Here is a 20000-nt window from a genome sequence, read left to right as displayed (position 1 = left end):
ATGAACCTTAACATACATAACAAAATAAGCACACACACACACACACACACACCCTGTGCTCATTTTTAGAGCTGTGTGTCATTCCACATTCAGACTGTGCTCCCTCTCCTTGGATAAGTTCTGTAAATATAAATACCCTTCAAATGACAACCACAACGACAGAAATATTCCTGTTGTTGCTTTTTTTTCTTTGTTATATAATTGTTGTTCTTATTGTTTTTGTTCTTCTACTTATTATTATTATTATTATGACCCAGAAACAGGAAGAAGGGGGAAATATTTGCAAATCCTCATTTGAATGTATTAGTTGCTGAGATCTATGTGATTGGGGGCAGTTTGAATGTGAACAACCTTTCATTCCCTTATATTTTCTCATCTAGTTCAGTTAACCGTAAAAAAAAGCTATTATAGTGATAATTTAAAAGACCTAATAAAGAAATGCGACCTTCAAAGGTACCTGCTATTCAAGCTTCTCAGGAAAGCCAAACACTGGTAAGAGAAAGGAAACATGGCAGATTCCCAATGTAAGATAACGTAAGTGAAAATGAGGAAATATGGGTCCCTGGACAAAGGTGAAATCCTGCCCCAGTTCAGCACTGTGACACCTCCAGGACCAAGGCTGAGTGGCCCTGCAGGTATGGTGGCACTCAATGATCAAATTAAGATAACACATTGTTAAAATGTTACAAACAAGCATTGTGACTGTAGTACATACTGTGTATTATATATTTTTTACTTATACTAGATTTTGTTCATATGTGCAAATACAATTGATTAATCCTTAATAAAAAGTTATTTACAAAATGATTTATGTCTTATTGTCTATAATGTGACCATTGATTTGTTCCTGTATAATGTAAAAGGAAAATAGTTCCATAACAGAAGGACTATAAGAAAAAGAACCAATCCACTTCAGGAAAATGGCCATTCCTATGGAAAGCACTTAATAAGTATGCTACTACTTCTAAAGTAAGTTTACTGTTGTTAACAAGTTATACTCAAGGAAACGGGGAGATGGTTACCAGATTTAAATTTTTTTAATGGTGTTTTACTTTTGCTTTCAAAAAAAAAAAGTAGGTTTTTTAGAATTTTTTTTTTCAAAATTGTAAATCAGAGTGTTCTAGAACTCCACTGCTTTCAGTCACCAAGAATGATTGCTACACCAGCATTAGAATGTTCCGTTAAGAACATTCTAATCGTGTATTTGCGATCTCACACCTTAAATGAACAGAAGGCCATCGTGGTTTCCTCTCATAGCCTCTCTGCAGCTGTCTGGTGGAGAGAAAGGCAGGTTCTTAAAATGCACGCTTTCCCCTGAGTGAGGTTGCTGGTGGGTTTATGGGAACTGTCAGCGAACGGGGCTTTTGCAGATGTAGTTCGGACAATGTTGCCATGACAACTCCACCCACGCTTGCTGTTTGGAGGTTGACAACGCGACTTACGAAACGGCTAACCACAGCCCCCCCCCACCCTGACCTGATTCCCCGCTCTGATGCTGAAGGTGAAAGCTGGACCTAAACATCGACCCTGACGCGAAGGGTACAGTCACACTACAGGCAAATCTGATTTGTTTTTGAGATTCGATCATCGGGACAGACTCTCTGTACAGCGATTTGCAGGTGATCAGGCTGGATTTGTGTGTTCAGGCAGGTGGCGCGTTTCTCCAACGCTGAACAATTCTTTTTGCAGCAAGCTAGCTGAAGCCTGGTGCGAACGACCAAGAGTTTGTGCTTGCAAATAGCAGCGCAGACAAGTCAGCGCTAATGATCGGATTTGAAAAACAAATCAGATTTGCTTGCGATGTGAACGTAACATCAGTGCCGATTCTATAGAGCAGCCAGATGCATTGTAAATTTACTTCTTACTTGAGTAATTCAGCCTACTCAAAGGTTTTGTGGAAACTGATTACCTCAAAACAATTATGTAAGCATAATTTAAACTCAATAAATAAATAATGTCTATCAATTTTAATCTACAGTTGTTTGTGGATATTTCCTCCCACAAAAGATTGGATTGTCCTGCTTGAAGGAGGTATCCATTTATCAGAATATGTTCCTTTGAGCCCATAGCCCTGTCAGAATGTCCGCACATACACACCGTCAGGGACCGTAAGTTTGCTAAATTAAAACATTTATGCAATGTATCACTCATTACTCAGAAAAATACAGCCCATGACAATTTATGCTAGAATTCTGGCTCACAATACTCAATAGTGTCGTTCTGGACAAACTATTTCTCTCTATTCTTGTGAGTGAGTCATACTGTTAGGGTTTACAATGTGGTCGCCATTCTTTCCTTTGTATTTCATCACTGGTGGTGGTTTTGGTTGACAACATACATTATAATGAAATAGTGTAAACCTATGACAATACGCTATATACATACACATAGAACTGTAGACCAGTTCATTGAACTTGGTCTCGTGCCGTCATGAAAACCGAAGAGCGGCCGGATGCAGGCAGAGAACTTACCTTACTCATTTAAAATGTACCCTGCCTTGGCTAACTAATTCCTGATGTCTGAACTGCATGTACCTATGCTAAAGCTAGACCATATCCGTTTCCCCCTTGTGACTAATGTGGTGTCTAACTTTATGTTGAAAGGTTATGTATTGGCCTCTGCTTACAGTCGTGACCCCGACGACTTGACTCGGCACCAGCGGTGTTCACTGTCTGAACCGGTAAGCAAGTCGCCCCCCCGTAAGCGCCCCTGCTAAACGCCTGAATGTCGATGCGTAGCAAGATGCTTCCAACTGAAATCCTCTGGTTTCAAATATCAGAGACCGAATTTGAAAGTATTAAGAATGTGGGGCTGTTGGGCCTGACGGGTGTAGCGTTGCGCTGTGCTAGCGCCGGTCTGCTGTGATGGGGCCTAAATACAGCCGGCTCTGGCTCTTTCATTTTTTTTATCCCTTTGAATTTCAGGGGCGCCCCGCGATGTTTCAGGGGCGCCCCGCGATGTGTACCTGTGGGCAGGCCGTTACTGTTCCGAACGCGCTGTGGTCTTGGCCTGAAGCTGAATACCGAACGCACTGGCGTGCCGCGCAGACCCAGTGACGATGCGAGATGGCGCCAGGGAGTGCTGGTAGCGTCCTGACGCCTACGCTAAATGAAGCGGGTGAACTGCAGACTGTGAGCAGAGTGAGTTTGGGGGAGGGGTGGGGGGGAGGAGGAATTTATCTGTGGTTACTTTGTTGTAACCAAAATGATGGCTACCTGGGTGAAAACCCCCCCCATCTCCCATCTCACTGCAGTGGGTAACTGTGCCCTCAGTGAACCCCCCCCCCCCCCTTATCTCACTGCAGTGGGTAACTGTGCCCTCAGTGAACCCCCCCCTTATCTCACTGCAGTGGGTAACTGCCCTCAGTGAAAGCCCCCCCCATCTCACTGCAGTGGGTAACTGCCCTCAGTGAAACCCCCCTCCCATCTCACTGCACTGGGTAACTGCCCTCAGTGAAACCCCCCCCCCATCTCCTGCAGTGGGTAACTGCCCTCAGTGAAACCCCCCCATTCACTGCATGGTAACTGCCCTCAGTGAAACCCCCCATCTCACTGCACTGGGTAACTGCCCTCAGTGAAACCCCCCCCCCCATCTCACTGCAGTGGGTAACTGCCCTCAGTGAAAGCCCCCCCTCATATCGCAGACAAAATATTTTGAAAAGGGAATGTATGTCTTCTATTATGTCCATCCAGGTAAATGGTTTTAAATCATGAAATATATCATTATCAGTTTTATATCTCGACCAAACGGATCACAGAGCTTCTCCACCCTAGCTCCCCAGTGGTGGAACAAACTCCCCGTCCCTCTCTGAACCTCCCCCTCACTACTCATCTTCCACCGTGGCCTGAAGACTCATCTCTTCAGACTATATCTAGACTAACCACCACCACGCTGTATATTCACTCTAAATCCCCCCCCCCTTTTCCATGACACTTATTACATGTTGCTCCATCCCAGCACTTTTTGGTAATTTGTATTTGTCCTAATACTGTAGCTTATTCTTCTGCCTAGTTGGCTTTGCAGAGGTTAGGTCTGAATAGTGTTCACTGTGCTAACTAAACAGTGTTCTTGGCTAGAAATAGCTGTACAAAATAAGTACTGTATCTTACTGAACCTGTGTTTTGTAGTTGTCTATGACCATGAAATGCACTTTTTGTACATCGCTTTGGATAAAAGCGTCTGCCAAATAAATGTCATGTAATATCTGATGCTATAAATGTCTGCTTGTGCAGGCGGAGTGGGGCATTCCCATCCTGAGCTGTTATCTCTGGTATTCTTTGCAGTCTCCTGCTTATCAATATGCTCTTGGAACAAGGTGAATCTTGAAGAGTAAAGAAGACATAACAAGAGATTGTCTGGTCCAGATAGCAAAGGTAAAAACTCCCCCACATCTACACCCAAGCACCTACACAGACACACTTAATTGTGAGAATTTGAGAGATATAGTACCTGTGCACTGTAGCCAGGGAGGAAGTTGAGGCAGAGAAGAAATGCGGTTGGAGGGGGGCGCGGGGCACGTGGGGGGAGGGGGGGGGGGGGCGACGACAGGACTTGACATTCAATACTTAGATCTTTTGCTGACTCAGTGCGGGTTAGTAATGACTCTGTGGCTCTGTGTATGTGTGTATGTGCGAGTGTATATATGTGTGGGCGGGTGTAAGTTTCCACCCCGCTGGGAGATTCACCTTTAAGAGACACAGTTACTGAGAGCACAAGGTGTGGCTGCCCCCCCCCCCCCCCGCCCCCCTTTCCTCTATCTCTCCATGACCAGAGCGGAGAGCAGCTAATATGAGTATCCCCCGCGGTACAGGAAAAAAATGGTTTTTTGGCTTGTCTCCGTAGCGAAAATCTTCCAAGTCCTTCATGGAACCATGCGTGGTAGATGTGAAGCGTGTGATTGGCCAGCAGTGAACAAGTTTTCCTTCAACGAGAGTCCCCTCTGTGGAGCAGCGGAGGAGCCTTCTAGGGCCCTTCAGACGGTGTATCAGCCACGGCTGGCTGCGGCGTGTTTAGGACCAGCTCTGGGCAATGTGAGCCCATCCGTGCACGAGAGCAGTGCCTGAGCAGTGCAAGTCACCCAGCAGCCCCTCACTGACAGTCCCGCATGCAATGCTACTGAAGGACATTCTAATGAAGTGGAGATTTGCTAATTCAATGTTATATACAGTGCATATACAGTATATATATATATATATATATATATACAGTCCCCTCCAAAAGTTTTGGAACAGCAAGGCCAATTCCTTTGTTTTTGCAATACACTGAATACATTTGGGGTTGAGATAAAAAGATGAACGTGAGACAAGAGTTCAGAATTTCAGCTTTTATTTCCTGGTATTTACACCTAGATGTGTTAAACTACTTAGAACGTAGCACCTTTGGTATCAGACCACCCAATTTTTAGGTGAGCAAAAGTATTGGAACAGAGAGTATTTAGGTAAATGAAATCAAATAACACTTAATATTTGGTAGCATATCTCTTGCTTGCAATAACTGCATCAAGCCTGCGACCCATTGACATCACCAAACTGTTGCATTCTTCTTTTGTGATCCTTTTCCAGGCTTTTACTGCAGCCTCTTTCAGTTGTTGTTTGTTTCGGGGGGGTTTTCCCTTCAATCTCCTCTTCAGGAGGTGAAATGCATGCTCAATTGGGTTAAGGTCTGGTGATTGACTTGGGCCAGTCTAAAACCTTCCACTTTTTCTCCCTAATGAAATCCTTTGTTCAGTTGGCAGTGTGTTTTGGGTCATTGTCTTGCTGCATGATGAAGTTCCTCCCAATTAGTTTGGATGCATTTCTCCGTAAGTTGGCAGACAGAATGTTTTTGTAGACTTCTGAATTCATCCTGCTGCTACCATCATGAGTTACATCATCAATAAAGATTAGTGAGCCCAATCCAGAAGCAGCCATGCAAGCCCAAGCCATGACACTTCCTCCACCGTGCTTCACAGATGAGCTTATATGTTTTGGATCATGAGCAGATCCCTTCTTTCTCCACACTTTGGCCTTTACATCACTTTGGTAGAGGTTAATCTTGGTCTCATCAGTCCATAAAACCTTGTTCCAGAACTTTTGTGGCTCATCGCTGTACTTCTTTGCAAATTGTAATCTCGTCTTCCGATATTGCTACGATGAGTAGTTTGCATTTGTGTATACCTCTATATGCTCTCTATCTTCCGAACAGTTGATTGAGATACCGTCACCCCTGTCCTGTGGAGATTGTTTGTGATGTCACTGACTGATGTTTTGAGGTTTTTCTTCACAGCTTTCACAATGTTTCTGTCATCAACTGCTGTTGTTTTCCTTGGTCGACCTGTTCGATATATGTTGCTCAGTACGCCAGCGGTTTCTTTCTTTTTCAGGACATTCCAAGTTGTCGTACAAGCTATCCCCAATGCTTGTGCAATGGCTCTGATCGATTTCCCCTCTTTTCTAAGCTTGCTTTTCTCCCAAAGACAGCTCTCTGGTCTTTTATCTTTTATAACACAAATGCAGTTTTCATAGGCAAACCCCAAGGCTAAAACCAAGAGTAGACATTCAGAACTATTTATTGTTTAACCAATCAATCTAACAGGACACATCTGAGCAACAAGAAACACCTGTCATTCACATGTTCCAATACTTTTGCTCACCAAAAATTGGGTTGTCTGATACAAAAGGTGATATGTTCTAAGTTGTTTAACAAATCTAGATAAAAAATACCAGGAAATAAAAGCTTAAATTCGGATCTGTCATCTCATGTACATCTTTTGACCTCAAACTCAATTGTCTTCAGTGTATAGCAAAAACAAAGGAACTGACCTTGCTGTTCCAATACTTTTGGAGGGGACTGTATATATATATATATATTCTTTTTTTTATACCATAGTCTGAAATACATGAGAAATCAGTCACAATAAGGGAGAAGCCTATAATATATGTGAAATTGTAAAATTTGTGAATCTCACAGGAAATATACACATGGGAGATATGCATGTGGATGACATCTCACTGAACGAGCAAACGTATCAGTCAAATTAATCTACTCCCTAAATCTTACACTGCCCACTGGTGGCTGATCTGGGAGGTGCTGAAATGTGCAGTCCATTAGATGATCGAAAACAACTCGTTGCTGCTTGACTTTTTAGGCATGGTGCACCAAATCAAACTTCACCTTCACACTGGTAGATCAATGACCAGCAGTGGGGCTGGAAATGATCACAACAGTGCAGGACACAGTCAAAATACTTACAAAACACAAAGTGTTAATAATTAGATCTGTTCACACAACACAATCCCTGAGTTATGTGTGTGTGTGTGTGGATGTGTGTTGTGTTTTTTGTATAAGCTTTTGTTATGTGTTTTGTCTGTATGTGCGAATATGAGTGTGTGTTTGAGTAAGTGGATATGTGTGTTTATGTGTATGTGTGTGTGTGAGTTGTTTTTACTGTTCTGTTCTTATCTCCCTGCATGCAGTATGTTTTCCAGCAGGGGGCAGTATAGACACTGTCAAATAAAGTCCTTTCAGCCACTGCCCTACCCTCCTTATTCACCCCTCAGTTCATCAAACCTTTGAAATTTCACCCCTCAATTCATCAAACCTTTGAAATTTCACCCCTCAATTCATCAAACCTTTGAAATTTCACCCCTCAGTTCATCAAACCTTTGAAATTTCACCCCTCAATTCATCAAACCTTTGAAATTTCACCCCTCAGTTCATCAAACCTTTGAAATTTCACCCCTCAATTCATCAAACCTTTGAAATTTCACCCCTCAATTCATCAAACCTTTGAAATTTCACCCCTCAATTCATCAAACCTTTGAAATTTCACCCCTCAATTCATCAAACCTTAGAAATTTCACCCCTCAATTCAACAAACCTTAGAAATTTCACCCCTCAATTCATCAAACCTTAGAAATTTCACCCCTCGTGAAGCCAACACATCTTTTAGCTGCGTAACAAACCTGAGAACAACTAACCTATGAGTAACACGTTCATCACATTTGATTCTTATTGTAATCAGAGCTAGTCAAAATATCGAGTTTTGACAAACGGCGCTCATGCATAAATAAACGATAGAGACTTAGGTATGAGGAATTGCGGAATTTCACTGGTATTGGTATCGACTACCTCACATCGTGCCATCCCTACTTGTGATGCCCATGTGATATGCAAATGTCACATGATTTGTTTTTCTCTTTTCTGTGCTAAAAACGAGTCTGTGTGGTTTCCTGCTGAGTCTGTTTATTTCAGGGAATGCGTCTCAACTTCCCACAGCTGCCCACACTGTTTATTTTCTCACACAAAATGCCCCCCCCACCCCCACACACACACCACACACACTCACACACAACACACACACACACACACACACACACACACCACACACACACGCACACTCACACCACACACATCCCACACCACACACACACACACACGCACACACACACACACACACACACACACACACACCACACACACACACGCACACACACATACACACCACACACACACACACACACACACACACACACACACACACACACACACACACACACACACCACACACACACAAGCACACTGCAACCAGTCGACATCACAGAACTAACTGACCACACTCCCAGGTTGCTACTTACACGCCAATCAGGCATATGCACTGGTTCACCCGTGCTTCGAGGGTATAACGCCAATGAGGATAGAAGCGTACTGAAGGAATCTCAGAGCGGAAAAAAACGAGAGTGGGTAAGCACCGCATTCTGAGGAGGGTAGTCACTGAGCACCTCACCCCCAGCGCATGTGAGGCGTGTGTTCAGATCCCAGAGCAATGGGGACAGAATCTTTTTTTTTTGACATTTCCACCGACAGGGAGGACCGAGACGAAAGCCAGGGCAGGGGTGACGGCGGCGGCGGCGGCGGCGGCGGCAAAGGTGACGTCTTTCCGCGTGGGAACGCGGCTGCGCTCGGCGGTGTTCCTGCTAACCGAGGTGCCGCGCCTGGGCCGGCCAATCAGACGGCATCCCCTCCGCCTCGGCGGGTGCCGTGACGACGGGAGGCGAGGCCTCCACCCAGTGGGAGTTCCGCAGTTTCGCTCTGCGTCAGGCGGCCGGCTCACAGGGAGGGTGCGCTGGCGGCGGCGCCGCTCGGGGAGTCGGTAGTGCCGCCGTCGTCGTCGGGGGAGAAGCCCATGGATACGAACTCGGCGGGGAGCGCAGACTAAAAGGTGCGGTTCAGTGAAAGCGACTCCGCGTCACGGAAACGAAAAAAGTTCCCGCTGCCAGAGAGCGAGGACACGTCTTCCTCTTCATTCTCTTTCTGCATTTCGCTCCGTCTCTTTCTCTTTCTCCCACACCAGGGCTCCGCCTCCTTCAGCGCTGTGCTCACAGTGCGCAATCTGCTGAGATCTCAAACACGCTCGACCAGGGAAAAAACGGAAGCATTCGCACTGCGTCTCAATGGGGTTTTCTTACAGCTGTATTTAAACTCTCCCTCAGAACCTACGCACCGTTGCGTTCTATTGGCGGCGCCAGTGAGACAAAGCACTCGCCTGGGATTCAAACCCATGGCCTCTTTGACAGAAGTATCACCGTACATGTGGCCCTGTGGTGGGATGTGAGAGGCATGGCTCAACTGCCATTCACCTGGGCATACGCCACCAGCTGACCACTTTCCACCAGTCTGTCACATCTTATCATCCAATCACATCCTTTCACATCCCATAATTTAAGGGTTGGTTTACATCTTTGGAAACAAGATGGAAAATCACATATTCCTCTAAGAATTCCTGTAATAATTAGAGATGTATTGTCTCTTCATTCAAGACACAATGAAATGAATCCTGAGTACAGACATAGTCCTGCTGTAGGCCCTGAGGTCCCCTTTGCTAAGTTAAGTAGGGTCAGGTCCCCCCCCCCCCCCCCAAAAAAAAAAAAAAATTTGAAAAAGAAAACAGTATTACCTTTTATGTCCAGGGTCTATTACTGTGTGTAAGGAAAAAAGGTTGTGCCATCATTTTGGTTCCATCATTTTGGTTACATCATAGTGTGATTGTCTCTTGGCCGCCAAGTCGAGACCTTAGGGGTGTTCTATGAACCGCGCAGTTCCTAGAAAGCGCTGCTCCCACAATGCACCTCAGCCAGAACTTCAGGGGTCCTGTGAGTCAGACTGCTGACAGCGGTGAGAGTCACTCCCCAGCCTCGATGTTTGCGAGGGGGTCTCGCCGCTGAGTCACCCCCCGGGGCTGCGTTTCTCACGCTCCTGTGTGTGGTGGATAGAAAGAAAAGAAAAGAAAAGAAAAGAACTGTGAATCAGAGTCGAGGACAAAAAATTGAAATTGAATGGTGGCCGCACAGCTGAGCTGAGCTGAGCTGGGGCCTGCCACCGCGGTTTGCCTTCTTCACTTGCGTCCCACGGTCCCGCATTCTGAACACAGGCACAAACAATAATGCTGGCGGAACACAGGTACAGGCACAGGTCCAGGTACAGGTACAGGCGGTGTCGTCTCAGCATACCTCCCTAACGTGTCCTTGTTAAGGCTGTGTGACCTCTCCCTTGGTACTACATTTCGGTTTATTAATGTGGGAAAAAAAATCCCTCCGTTAAAAAGTCAGCAACTCCACCCAAGCAGACTATCAGCGAAAACACCATTTGGATACCAGGTGACAAATATATTTCAGCGATAATACATGTGAAACTGACCTCATAAACAAGTCAAAGTCATGGTCTACAGGTAATCGACTGTTAGATAAACAGGCCACACAGAGATATAAGTATATAATCATGTGACTGGGCATGTCATCTGCACTCAAAGAAAGAAAAATAAAGAAAGAGAAAGATGGAGTATATGTGTGTGTGAGTGTGTGTGTGTGTGTGTGTGTGTGTGAGAGAGAGAGAGAGAGAGAGAGAGAGAGTAGCAGTGTGCTTCCTCTCTTTCAGACTGCTGTGTCTCTCGCAGACAGGGGAAAATCCATGTGGGTGGCCATGCCTGGCCCTCTCCAGAGCTTGTCTGTGTTTCGTTGATTGTGAAAACCGAGGGAGTAGCAGACGTGTAGGGTAGCTAGATATATTAGGCCTGTTCGCCATTGCTGTGGGGTGTCTGACAGAGCCTACGGGAGTCCAATGTTCACTTCAGTTTGTGAAAACATACGTACAAACACGAACACAGGGATTTTCCCTGTGTAGGAGTGAATGTGAATAGATCTGCTGCTGGTGAAAGGAGAGTGAGGGTTGCTTGCCTTAAATTCTATCGACTGGAAAATGTGAAGCAGGATTAAAAAAAAAAAAAAGAAAAAAAAACAGGCTTCAGTTTATCAGAGTACAGTATAGCACCTTTATATATACACAACATATGCATTTGTGAGAGATTTATATCAAAACATTTCCTTTTTAAAAAAAATTGGAATTAGGGAGTCCATAGAGTCAGATGGTTGGTTTACTGCTAGAAAGAGTGCAACAGTGGAGACGACATGAGGTTTAAAAAATGTGTAGAGACAGCGACGCCAGTGAAAACCTACAGGGACACATCAGAACCAGGAAGTACAATTTTTGCGCTCAACAGACATGCTCAGTTGTGTCCTAGGCCACGTGCCTGAATCACGTGTACAAAGAGGATAGTGCAGACATGGTCTAAAATAAATAATAAATAAAAGATTCATATCTTTGTCCGTGTGGTAGAAAAAATCTATTTTACCTCGGACAAATAATAAATAAGCACCACAGGCAAAGCAAATGAGGGCACAATCTCTTGATCCCTGTAACATTCCATCTGTATGCATTTCACTCGGCTGCATTGCATTGAACTTAATGTCTTCGTTAAAAAAAAAATTATTTTGGGGATCGGGAAGGACCCCCTAAAAAACGCCTCTGTACTACTTTTTTTTTTTTTTTTGCATCAGACCAAGTTTGCCAAGGAGACAGGAGGCCGTTTCCCACAGATGCGATAAGTCAGTCCACTTAGGCTGCTGGGTTCCTGCCTCACTGTGCAATGGAGTTCTGCCTCACAAGCTTTCCATTAGTCATGCTTATTAACATACGTACAGACCCGTAGGAAAGCAAAATCCAAGAAGAGATCTCAGAGTTGTTTCTTTCATTTCTCCTAGACACACATGAGGCATTTTTAATACTAAAGTGAGACCAAAGGCTTTTTCTCCTACTTCTCAGATTCAACTCAGGAGAAACAACCACATATAATCTCATTTATGTCTTACTCTGATCAAAACAAGAGATCTCTAAATGATCTTAAATAAGTCTAATTTAGGTCTCCTGAACATGGGACCATGAGATCAGAGAAAGAGCTCAAAGAAAACTCAGCTATGACTCCTAGGATCTCATGATTCTTCTCAAATATGTTTCTTATTGAAACATATGTATCTTACTGAAGTCTCAAATTCATCCTCTCATTATCTCATCTTTTCTCCTAAGGGGGTTTTAGGAGCAATAATTCAGAACTATGTGATCTAGAAAAGATGTACAATTGAGATCTTACTACTTTCTCAAGAGTTAAAGAAAAGACTATCCTGAGCAAAAGATGTTTCCTCTGGGCACACACCTCCTTCAGGTGGTCATGCCTTGGACCTGGGCTGCCAAGCCCTGTTCCTGGAGATCTGCCATCCTGTATGTTTCACTTCAAACCTAATGTGTGTGGTAAACTCTAAGCGACGTGCAAACTTAAAAAAAAAAAGAAGAAGAATGTTTCTCCGGTGCACATTTCAGACCACGCCTGACCAAAACAAACAGTCTATGGGCCCAAATCGTCACCACATTCGGAGCGCTGCCCCCTCTGCACTCTGATTGGCTATGCCTAGAGCGTCAAGGCATCGGCCAGGCTCCGTTGAACGAAGTGAAAAAAGAGACTGGTTGGCGAGGCTACCGAACGTGTGATGTGTGGTTGGGCCGATTGCAGACTTGGGTGGTTCTTTGAACTGCTCGCAAACAGTTTGGTCTGTGGGGGGCTTGCACGCACCGTGCCTTACAAAGTCAAAACACTGTGTCTTTTTGTTTGTCTCTTGTTCAGAATGGGTCCTCAAAAAAAGGGAAAAAAAGAGTATGGTTTTGAGTATACTGGCGCCTTAATTTGGCACACCTGATTCTACTTATTAGCAGCTCAGTGAGATCTTTAGCTGTTGAATGAGATGTGCTTTGTTAGGGTCGGAGTGAAAACCTACAGGATGGCTGATCTCTAGGAACAGGGTTGGGCAGCCCTGCTCTTGCTGTTGAACGAGGTGTGCTTTGTTAGGGTCGGAGTGAAAACCTACAGGATGGCTGATCTCTAGGAACAGGGTTGGGCAGCCCTGCTCTTGCTGTTGAACGAGGTGTGCTTTGTTAGGGTCGGAGTGAAAACCTACAGGATGGCTGATCTCTAGGAACAGGGTTGGGCAGCCCTGCTCTTGCTGTTGAACGAGGTGTGCTTTGTTAGGGTCGGAGTGAAAACCTACAGGATGGCTGATCTCTAGGAACAGGGTTGGGCAGCCCTGCTCTTGCTGTTGAACGAGGTGTGCTTTGTTAGGGTCGGAGTGAAAACCTACAGGATGGCTGATCTCTAGGAACAGGGTTGGGCAGCCCTGCTCTTGCTGTTGAACGAGGTGTGCTTTGTTAGGGTCGGAGTGAAAACCTACAGGATGGCTGATCTCTAGGAACAGGGTTGGGCAGCCCTGCCTTAGACAATGAATCAGTGGTAAACAATGAGTCAGTTATGCTGCTGAATGAGGTCCTTCTTCGGAAATGCTATGCATTCGTATGTGCCTCTGCAGGACCGCATGTCACTGGCATACGATGACTTGATACCACATCATGGGGAAAGTTACTGCATAGGCATTCTGTGTTTTAATAGGATGAACCACATGGGTATCCTTTCTTACTCATCTGTCAGCTTTGGTTGTTACCGAGTAACAACCATAGCTAGACAGATTTTACCCAGTTATTGGAGGATCAAAGGTGAGCATTATGACATACGGAGGCTCATCCAGGATCACTGACTGACATTGCTTTTCACTGCAATACATTCCACTCTCTGTCAATATAGAATTCCATTACAATACATTCCATTCTCCGTCAATATAGAATTCCATTACAATGCATTCCATTCTCTGTCAATATAAATTCCATTACAATGCATTCCATTCCCTGTCTGCTGGTTAAAGCATTCCAATGCATTCTAAATCCGTTTTACAATCTTAAAGAGTGCGGCTCTGTATAGCTTAATAAAACAAAATACATTCATTTCTGCAATACTATTGCTCTGGTACATTCTGCTTTGCAATACATTTAAAATAATTGCAACCTAATAAGCATAAATATAAGTTAATAAGTTAAAAGACACAGAAATATCCTCTTATTTTGTGTTGCAAGCCTAAATTGAAAGTCCACCACTTCAGGCTTGTAGCACAAATGTGTAAACATTGAACTAAAAATCCCTGAAATCTCTGTAACCGTACTATAACTATACATGACCTTCAGCATGTTCCAGTATATGTTTTTTCTGGATGTCATAATCATTCCTTTTTAAAGATCATAATACTGACCCATTGACAAAGCAACATGCTTTGATCCCAGTTATTTTGGTGCAGTTATGGAATACTGTATCATGTAAATATCAGACAGAAATTAAGGAAGTGAAGGAAGTGAATAAAAAATGTATGCCATGGATGGCCATTCATGCATTCTTCCTGCGATAGTCTTCCTCCAAATCTCAGAAATAATTAATCCTTACTCTATGGAACAGGCCACAGTGTCAGGGCCTCTGAGCCACTGTCGGGACATTTCAGTCCCCAAAGAAAATGGGGGAGATGTTTGATAGGAATTAAGGATAGGGATAGTTCAGCGGAAGGAGGTCCATGGGTACAGAGACGTCACGTTAAAGTTGTGGCTCTTCAGGCCAGAGTCTCTGCTGCGGAAGATGGTGGGCTAACTGAGGTTTGTCCACTTTGGATCGGGTAGACTCCCAGAAACGGTGGGGTGCAGTGGGCGTGGGCCAGGTGCCAGGTAAACTCCCTGCTGCAGTAGGTAGGTAGAAGTCTTGTCAAGGGCAGGGATTATTCATACTTCAGCAGGTAGATCCCCAGGTAGGTGACACTGCTGGTAGTGTTGATAAGGCTGGCACTGGAGCAGGACACTGTAATGGTTTTATTGGTAAGCAGGTTCACCTGCCTACCCAGGAACCCTGTGGTGAGGGCCCCACTGGTGGTCCTATAAGAGAGAACACTCTCCAGCAGCGTTGTGTCCTCTTGCTTCACCCGTACCGTGGGGGCCACGTTTGGGGTGTCGGTGGACTGCAGGGTCACCTGGACGTACAGGAAGTAACGTCCGCCCCGCTTCACCACCAGACGCGTTTGATTTACGGAGAGGACCTCCTCCTTAGCGTCACCCACTGCCCAGGGGAGGACGACTTTTTTCACGCTGGAATCTGGGACAGTGGAGGACAATGTCGTCAGAGGTCAGGTAAAATCACAGTCACCGTCACACGCACTCCAGCCAGCGCAGCGCAGCACGGCGCCGCTGGCTTCCAGTTCCATCCGTTCACCCGGAAAGCCCTTTCGACACCACGCGTAGAAAAACAATTCAAATAATCTTACTGTCATTATTATGATTTGGATTAAAAAAAAAATGTTTATATGCAGCGATCGCGAGAGGACAACGATGGCATGATGACACACTGAATAAACGCATATGTGAATAACTGTCCTGAACAGTAGGTCAAAGTGTGAAGAGCACTGTGGGGATCAGACTCACCTCCGATTTCCGCGTCGATCTCTTGGCTGGGCAAATAGCATGGCAAATTCTGTGGAGACACAGGATGACGTCACGCAGCCTGATAAACAATGTTCATTTCATGAGATTTTACGCATGACATTCACCAGAACGCAACGAAAGGAAATGCAAATAAAATACATTTAAAAAAAAAAGACTGAAATGGAACGGAAGTGGAAGAGCGCTTCTGTTTTATCAGGGGAAAGGCTGCCTCACAGGCAAAGGCTGCATCACTGCTGATGAGGGATCTGAAGCAGACTTTGTTGTGGTTTCGTTTGGCGGTTTCTCCCTCTGTGTCATCTCAGAACTACGCAGTTCGGCTCTTCTTGGCTTTGGTCGGCCAAGTTAGCGTTATCAAACAATCAATCAATTTTTATTTGTATAGCGCTTTTAACAAAGGAGCTTTGTCACAAAGCAGCTTTACAGAGAACCGGCCCCCAAAGAGTAAGCGTAGGGCAACAGTGGCAAGGAAAATCTCCCTGACTGATAACAGGAAGAAACCTTGAGCAGAACCGGACTCAGAGGGGGACCCCATCTGCCGCGGGCATTTTGTTATGGAAATGGCTTACATGACAACAGATAAATTATGATACATAAACAGCCAATCCAGTATTAATTAAGTCCAAGCAAAGGTGACTCCAGTTAGCGCGTTAGCATCAGTCCGTTAGCGGTGCCATGTTAGCGTCGTCGCCATGGACTGTAGAAAAACATGGACAAAGTCACTGCGACGTCACCCACCGACTCTCCACGGGCTTGGTGAAAAGCTTTTTGAAGCCCAGGAAGTTGCAGTTTGTGGGTGCCGCCATGTTGTACAAATTGGAGCCAGACAGAGACTGCACAGTAGGGACGTGGCACAAGTCTGGTCGTCCGCTAAGCGCGTGAGATGCAGTGACTCGGTAGTGACTCACACCGTCCCTGATTGGTCCACAGAATATTACGGTCTTGTCCAGATTGCACAGACCGGCACATGGGAAGACATCAGACAAAGAAGAAACACCTACATTTTTCTTGTGGAAAAAAATATTACTTACATTGAGATCGGAGGGCGAAACACCTACACTGGAGCCAACCGCACCGGTGCTGTTGGGCGTCGTGCCTCTCTACAAGACAAGGAAGTGAGCTTCAAAAACGCAGACTGGGTTTTGACCACTTCGTTCAGTGCATTAGCGTTAGTGTGCAAGTGTCGGCGCATTGGCTGCTGGCAGGCAGCAGAGCGGATCAGCACCGAGACGTGAATAGGCAGTAGATAAGAGTCTTGTTGGCTTTGGTTTTGAGTATTTCACCGCGCAATGCATTTCAAGGTCCTGTTGTTTATCTTAACTTGTCTACTCGTGTGTTTCACAATTCTGGAGGGTCGGGCTTCACAGATGGGCGTATGACTGCTTTTCCTGTTTTACTGTAATCTTCTACCATGTGTATTCCGATCATATAATGGGGGATCTTTGTAGCCAACTTCTGCATATTTTACGCATGTCCCTGGCTAGTTTGGGGGGGGGTGTGGTGCAAGGGGAGAGGGACTTCAAACCCATATCACCCCAATTGGCTTAGTGTCTGGCATCAGAACAGAACTCTGCTCACCTACTGAAACCTGCTCTTCCTGCTGCGTGCCTACTGAACTCTGCTCTTCTTGTTGCTCACCTACTGACCCCTGCTCTTTGTGCTGCTCTCTTACTGAACCACGCTCTTCTCGTTGCTCTCTTACTGAAGTGCGCTCTTCCTGCTGCTCTCTTACTGAAGTGCGCTCTTCCTGCTGCTCTCTTAATGAAGTGTGCTCTTCCTGTTGCTCTCTTACTGAAGTGTGCTCTTCCTGCTGCTCTCTTAATGAAGTGTGCTCTTCCTGCTGCTCTCTTAATGAAGTGCGCTCTTCCTGCTGCTCTCTTACTGAAGTGCGCTCTTCCTGCTGCTCTCTTAATGAAGTGTGCTCTTCCTGCTGCTCTCTTACTGAAGTGCGCTCTTCCTGCTGCTCTCTTAATGAAGTGCGCTCTTCCTGTTGCTCTCTTACTGAAGTGCGCTCTTCCTGCTGCTCTCTTAATGAAGTGCGCTCTTCCTGCTGCTCTCTTAATGAAGTGTGCCCTTCCTGTTGCTCTCTTACTGAAGTGTGCCCTTCCTGCTGCTCTCTTAATGAAGTGCGCCCTTCCTGCTGCTCTCTTAATGAAGTGTGCCCTTCCTGCTGCTCTCTTAATGAAGTGTGCCCTTCCTGTTGCTCTCTTACTGAAGTGTGCTCTCCCTGCTGCTCTCACCAATGGACATTTCCACCTCACACTTCATGAGTATGTGTGAGTGCGTACATCTGTGTTTGTGTGTTATGAGGGCAAATCTGTGGCTTGAGAGGCTTGATGTGGGACAGGACAAACTAGCTCTGTGGTTTGGGCATGCCCAGACATGTTTTACAGTTAACTTAAAACAGAGTCACAGAGTAACTTAACGTGTCACAGAGTTAAGCTTGACCCGCACAGCCGAGAAATCACAGGCACCAGGCGTAAAGAAGACACCCCTGTCTGACATTAGTCTGAATGCTGTTCCTGGTCAACAATTTGCCCGAGGTTCCTGTTCCCCATTAGAACAGCCTATGTGACTTCAGGAGGCTTCATCAGACTAGACATTTCGACCCGGGTCTCTGTAACAGGGAAAACCCTATGCCCTGTAAGAGGGAAATCCCTATGCCCTGTAAGAGGGAAATCCCTATGCTCAACCCTGTTACTGGAGATCTACCATCCTCTGGGTTTTTATTCCAACCCAAATGTAGCGCACCATTATTCTAATAGTTAGCAGCTCAATGAGATCTCTAGCTTTTGAATGAGGTGTTACTGTGTTAGAGTTGGAGTGAGAACCTACAGGACAGTAGATCTCCTGGAACAGGATTGGGTAGCCCTGCCTCATAACATACAGAACATGTGATATATAACAGGACTGTGGCAGTCGCTCGCAGCACAACTATCCCTAATATGGAGGAGTCCTGCCCCTCTGCCAATCAAATATTAGAATTACAGATAGTGACAAGTGCAGTATGACACGTGTCCTGTGAGACGTTTTGTGATGCCGGGAAAGCCCCCTAGAAGGGGACTAGTATTATTAAAAAGTATTAGAAAATATCCGTGACGCTGCCCTCTCACTACCGAAAACCACAGAACAGAGTACATACTCTTCTTACTTTCGAAACGCCCCCCCCCCCCCACCTTCCCCATACTCCCCAACTGCAAACGCATCAACCACCACACCAAAGGTCAGTGGCGAGGACTCTGGTTTTACGTGAACTTTGTTTAATCAACCTCAATGTAGAGTCCCTCTGCTAGGTCTGCTTCCTGTCTCTGTAAGTTTTTTTTCCAACCATCTTCCATCTTCAGATTACGGCAGCCAACATGAAGAGCTGATTAATTAGCCTAAACAGCTTCTGTGGGTTAACCAAGCTGACGTTGAGGATCTACCAAACTAATGAAAACATGTCAGTATTTTTGTATTTCTGGTATTAATTGATGATCAAATTCACTAACTGATGTTGATACATACACACTCATTTGTTGTTCATATGTATGAATGTTGTTTGATAGCCAATAGATTCAGTTTTGATTTTCAGATTTGGAGCTTGCTGTTATGTTGCTGTTTGGTTTGTCCCTGCTGCTATAGAGTGTCCCCTAATATTGACCCGCTGAAGCTTTGTCTCCTTTTTCTGGGATGCTGCTGTCTTTCTTTTGTTTGGTATAATTTCTAAGTTTTGAGGGAATTATCAGATATTTTGGCAGAAAAACAATCGCATAGGAGTCAGACGGTAACTCAAAGAAAATCACCCCAAACCGCTTATCTCCGGAGATGACTGTGTTCGATTTCCACAGAATCACAGCCCTCCCATTGAGATACATGTCATGATGTCAAGGATGGCAGTGTAGAATAATTTTTAAGTGTAATAATCCTAACTGGGCTTGTAACTCAAAGGTTGTAGGTTTGACTCCCAACTGAGATGCATCGTATGCTTGAGTAAGGTCTCGACTGTTTCAGTAAAACTCCAGCTGTGTGAATGGATTCCAGTATGTGTAATATGCAATCTGGGTTAGGACCACTCTACAAACCAGTTATGATACAGGTTGGGTTGTGGTGAGGACAGTGTGTTACGGGTTAAGAGTTAAGTCATATTGGTCAGGTGGAGAACTCATAACAGGCAAAGGTCAAAATAACAGTAAGCTTAACATTTTAGATCCCCTAATGCTAACATTTTAGAACCCCTAATGCTAACATTTTAGAACCCCTAATGCTAACATTTTAGAACCCCTAATGCTAACATTTTA

General features: G+C 45.0%; 1 protein-coding gene across 1 annotated transcript in view; it reads left to right on the top strand.

Annotated features, from left to right (window-relative positions):
• The window catches only part of tnfsf14 (TNF superfamily member 14), a 5897-nt gene extending 5090 nt beyond the window's left edge, over positions 1 to 807 (top strand). Inside the window, exon 4 of the mRNA XM_064315637.1 lies at positions 1 to 807. This exon is cut by the window's left edge and continues 945 nt beyond it. The gene's annotated coding sequence lies outside the window, so the exon portion shown is untranslated.
• Positions 808 to 20000: the final 19193 nt, after the last annotated feature.

Source organism: Anguilla rostrata, chromosome 17 (genome assembly GCF_018555375.3).
Source record: "Anguilla rostrata isolate EN2019 chromosome 17, ASM1855537v3, whole genome shotgun sequence".
Lineage (NCBI taxonomy): Eukaryota > Metazoa > Chordata > Actinopteri > Anguilliformes > Anguillidae > Anguilla > Anguilla rostrata.
The sequence above is the reverse complement of the archived record's forward strand: the minus strand, read 5'-3'. Positions and strand labels throughout refer to the sequence as shown.